We start from the raw sequence: 5,386 nt of genomic DNA on the forward strand, positions 1-5,386 counted from the left end.
GTCTCAGTCACCCTCTCCCTGGGGACCACTGGCCTGGGGATTGAGCTCCACTTTTTTTTTTTTTTTTTAATATGGCTGCACCCATGGCACATGGAAGTTCCTGGGCCAGGGATCGAACCAGAGCCACTGCAGAGACAGCGCCAAGTACTTATGATGGGAGCCAAAGGGGACGTCTGGGCTTGGGCTCCTTGGTTCCAGACATAGTCCTGCAGCGGTTTCTCTGTGAAATTTGGAGCATCTTCAGACCCGCATTCATAAATCACTGAAGAGTCAGCTTCTACAGTGTGCCAGGCCCTGAAGTTTCCTGGGACATACAAGTGAGCAAATCAGGGAAAATCTTTTGTCCCCAGGGACTGCATCCTCGTGGGAGGACAGATTTTGGTAGGCAGAATAATGACCCTCTTCACACGTTGCCTTATGTGCAAAAGGAATTTTGCAGGTGTAATGCAGCTAAGAATTCTGAGATGGAGAGATTGTTCTGGATTCTTTGGGTGGGCCCAGTGTAGTCACAAGGCAGGAGGGTCGGAGTCAGAGAGAGCAATGAGATGGAAGTCGAGGTGGAATGAGGAGTTTGATGGAAGGAGGCCATGAGCCAGGGAAGGCAGGAAGCCTCTAGAAGCTGGAAAAGGCCAGGCTGTGAATTCTCCCCGAGAGCTTCCAGAAGCAACAGCAGTCCCGCTAATACCTTGATTTTAGCCCCGTGAGACCCATTTCAAATTCTGCCTCCCAGAGTCCTACGATAATAAATTTGTATTGTTTTAAGCCATCGAGTTTGTGGTATTTTGTTACAGCAGCCATAAGAAATTAATACACGGAGTTAAACAACAAATCTAATATGTAGGGAGTTCCTGTCATGGCTCAGTGGTTAACGAATCCCACTAGGAACCATTAGGTTGCAGGTTCGATCCCTGCCCTTGTTCAGTGGGTTAAGGATCCGGTGTTGCCATGAGCTTGGGTGTAGGTCACAGATGTGGCTCAGATCCCGCGTTGCTGTGGCTGTGGTGTAGGCCAGCAGCTGTAGCTCCGATTAGACCCCTAGCCTGGGAACCTCCATGTGCTGCGGGTGCGGCCCTAGAAAAGACAAAAAAAAAAAAATCTGATAAGTAAGCAAATCCATGATGTGTTACAAAGAGACCGGCCAAAAATTCCAGGCTCTTCTTTGCCTTAGAGGAGGTGGCTCTTGGGACAAATGTCTATCTGCATATGTAGTAATTGAGCAACCGGGGCTTGGACATTTTTGAGTTCCTCTCTAAAGAAGCCCTTTGTTTACTGAGAGGACAGGGCCCAGCCACAGTGATAAAATCCTGCTGCATGTTTAAGTACAAGTGAAATCTAGATAGTAAACGCGTAATTGCTGGTGGAGGGCTTTGTACTTTGAGTTTCCTTGTATTAAAATGTGCAAATGATCACATATAGAAAACTGCCATTTCCCAGATAGAGAGACCAAGGCACAGGAGGGACCAGCAACCCGATCCAGGGCTACATGGTGGGATGGTGGCATCTTGCCATCACTGGGCTGGCAGTTTGGGCTCTCCTCTATGTGAGAGTCAGAATTTCAATCTCTCTCTTTTTTTTTTTTTTTTTTTTTTGTCTTTTTGCCTTTTCTAGAGCCGTTCCCGCGGCATATCGAGGTTCCCAGGCTAGGGGTCCAATCAGAGTTGTAGCCGCTGGCCTAGGCCAGAGCCACAGCAACGCGGGATCTGCAACCTACACCACAGCTCATGGCAACGCGGGATCCTTAACCCACTGAGCAAGGCCGGGGATCAAACCCGCAGCATCATGGTTCCTAGTCGGATTTGTTAACCACTGAGCCACGACAGGAACTCCTTTCTCTTTTTTCTTTTTTTTTTTCTCTTTTTCTTTTTATGGCTGCACCTGGATATGGAAATTCCCAGGCTAGGGGTCAAATCGGAGCTGCAGCTAAGGCCTACACCACAGCCACAGCAACGCCAGATCCGAGCTGCACCTGTGACCTACACCACAGCTTGGGCCAATGCCGGATCCTTAACCCACTGAGCAAGGCCAGGGATTGAACCAGCATCCTCATGAATACTGTACCAGGTTCTTAATCTGCTGAACCACAATAGGAACTCCCAGAATTTCTCTCTTGCACACCAAGTGAAGGTATCGTGCCAGCTCACATACTTTCTCCTGGAGAAAGACCCCAGCCAAAGTGTGCTGTTGGCAGCAGGCTGCACAAGCTGGAGGGAGGGGTGAGCCCACCAGAGCCTAGCCTGCCACCTCCATGGCTCATGATGCGTCTCAGCCTCCCGGCTCTCAATGTCCCCTAGAACCATCACAGTCTCTCTGCCGTAACTGCGTACCTGCTGTAGCTCCTCACCTGTGCTGGACACTCTGCGAGTAGCAGTCCTGCCCCCCATTTTCAGCAAAGCCAAGTTGGTGGCTCTGTGTATGGATGACACTAGCCTTTGTCACTTGAAGGTAAAGCCAGAATCAAGTTTGTGGCTTGTCTGTTATGATATAGGTTCAGCTATTTTAACAAAACCTAAAACAGGACCTAAACATGATAGCCAGTTCCCACTATACATAGCCCAGGGTTGATATGGGGGCTCGGCAGTGTCAGGGGCCCAGCCTCCTGCTGGCTTGCTGCTCTGCCATCTTTACAGCTTCCACCTCGTGGCATGAAATGGCTGCTCTGGTTCCTGCCATTGCATCCTCATTCCAGCCAGCAGGAAAGAGAGATGAGAAAGAGGAGCCCTCTTCATTTTAAGGGCAGAAAAGGATGTTGCTTGTATCATTTCCATTCACATACCGCTGACCAGAACCTGGTCACATGGGCTCCCTTCATTGGCAGGGGAACCTCGGAAAGGTGGTCTTGGGGGGTTGGGTGGCCAGGGGTCCCACAGAAATTCTTATAATTACAAAAGAGAAGAACCTCTGCTGTGACTTCCTCAGCTGCAAGTGGAGGCTCTCAAGAATGTTTTAGAGGAACACGGAGCTCTCTGGGAGACTGGGGACATGGGGGTGGGTCTCAGGAATCATTTGCTTCCAGAGTCTGCTTATGACCTTCAACCTCATGCAGACTCCATGATTCAGGAGCTTGCTCTCCCCCAGTGCTGGATTCCCCCGGTGCTAGACAAACACAGGAAGAATTTAGGGAGAGGTCATGTACTTCTCTTTTGAAGCATTCATCACAGTTACATAATCATGTCACTTCTCCTTGCTCACAGAACCTCAGTCTTGTTTGGGGAACACTGAGGTCAGACCCAGGGGATCAATCAGTTCAAGCCATTCATGGCAATCTGGCTCCCCTTTTCCGGGGACTGGGGCAGGGGTGAGCGTTTGACTCAATTCTGGTCAATAAGCTAGAAAGATAAGTCTGCTGGGGGCTTCTGGAAAGATTCCCTCCCCCTACAAATAGAGAGAGCTGTTGGGATGCTGGAGTGTGAGGATGTGATGCCTGGAGCTCTGGCAGCCATCTTGTTACCATGAGGTGACAAATTTGAGATTAAAACAAGAGACAGAACAGGGATAGCAGAATAAAAGGGTGGAAGGCACTTGTTGCCATGTCACTTTATGTGGCAAAACGAATTTTGCAGATGTGATTAAGAATCTTAATCTTGGAGTTCCCGTCGTGGCGCAGCAGAAACGAATGCAACTAGGAGCCATGAGGTTGCGGGTTCGATCCCTCACCTTGCTCAGTGGGTTAAGGATCCTGCGTTGCCATGAGCTGTGCTGTAGGTCGCATATATGGCTCAGATCTGGCATTGCTGTGGCTGTGGTGTAGGCGGGCAGCTGTAGCTCCGATTAGACCCCTAGCCTGGGAACTTCCATATGACGCGGGTGTGGCCCTAAGGAGCAAAAAAAAAAAAAAAAAGAAGACGAAGACAGCACAGCACCTGTGTCTCCGGCCATTGTAAGTGGGCTAATGTGTGATGTTCTGAGCCCATGGGAAGAGCTCTGTGGGTGTCAGCTCTTGCCGTCGTTACTGAAGACTCTGTCTAATTGATTCTGATGCCCAGAGAAGGTGTTACGTGGGCGTGCAGTCATCACACCAGCAGCCCAGCACCCAATGAATTGGGGGTAAGAAGGCTCAGTGATCGTGGGTAGGATTTGAGGCATGGAACGACTGCTCCCAACCCTTTAGGCACTGAGGAGAAAGGATCTAACGACTGAAGGCTTTGTGATGAATGCACGGAATGAATGAATGAAGGAGTAAATGAATAAATGAGTGCATTGGAGACCTGGAGGACTCCCTTGCCTGACAGTGAAATTCTGTCTCTGCGCTGGGCAGAGCTGCTGCAGCCAGGCCTGGGGAGGGCAGGGAACCTCAGTGTGCTGATGGAAACCAGGTTCTCCCAGCCAGGGGAAGGGCTCAGAAAGTATGGCCAGTGCCCAGTGGCCCCTGTGTCACCTGCTGATGGCATGGACCAGACTTTGATGTGCTGTGGTGGGAGTGATCTCCCAGCTTCCTCCTTGGGGCGCTGGGGGCTCCCTCCCCAACCTGTGGTCCTTGCACCCCCCCACCCCCACCCCTGGAGAAGCTAACTGTTGTTTGGTACAATCCAGGCTCCATGGAAACCACCCAGACTCAGTTAATCCCCACTTCCTTTGCTTTCAGCAAATCGGGGTTTATGGGACTCTCTGGGAATCACAGTTAAGGTAAAAACACCGGTCAGCCTCAGGGCCTGCCAGGGGCATTAATCTCGGGGTGGCCATCGCCTGTCTCCGTTTTATGTAGTGAGTGACCATTGCTCAAGGCAGCCTCTTTTTTCCTCTTAGCAATTGTGAGGGTTTGGGCAGAATGCATCTGCACGAAGCAGGTGCTAAGTCACAACCGGCCCTGGACGTGCCTTTCCACGAGTGGCGGGGCTGCGGATGAGCACCGGTGCTGAAACCAGACAGACAGAACACCTTGGCTAAATTGTGTCCCTGAGCCTCAGTTTCCTAACCTGAGAAGTGGGGGTGGTGACAACAGCACATCTCAGAGGCCTGGCAGGACAAGGGGAGGTAGGCGCCCGGCCTGGCACTGGCACACAGCAGAGGCCCCTAAATGACAGCTGTGATGATGTCACCCAGGGCTGTGTTCACAAACCGACTGAAAATTTGCAAAGCCTGTGGTGGGCGGGGCGGCAGGGCCACTCCCCACCCCAGCTCTGGGCTGGGCCCCCCCAAGCAGCTACTGAGTGTGGCTGGGCTCTGGGGGGATCCGGGCAGTGTGGGAACAGATCAATTACACCACAGTGTGAGGTCTCCAAACATTCCATCGTGAGTGTTTATTGCTTTGATAATGGGGGGTGGGAGCCCCAAAGACCAAACAAACAGCACGATGAAAGAGATAGAGAGAGAGAGAGATGGATCGGGCTAGGGCTGTGACCTGTGCTGTAAGAAAAGACAGCCAGAGCTCTCTTTTTTTGTTTTGTTT

Source organism: Sus scrofa, chromosome 1, assembly GCF_000003025.6.
Source record: "Sus scrofa isolate TJ Tabasco breed Duroc chromosome 1, Sscrofa11.1, whole genome shotgun sequence".
Lineage (NCBI taxonomy): Eukaryota > Metazoa > Chordata > Mammalia > Artiodactyla > Suidae > Sus > Sus scrofa.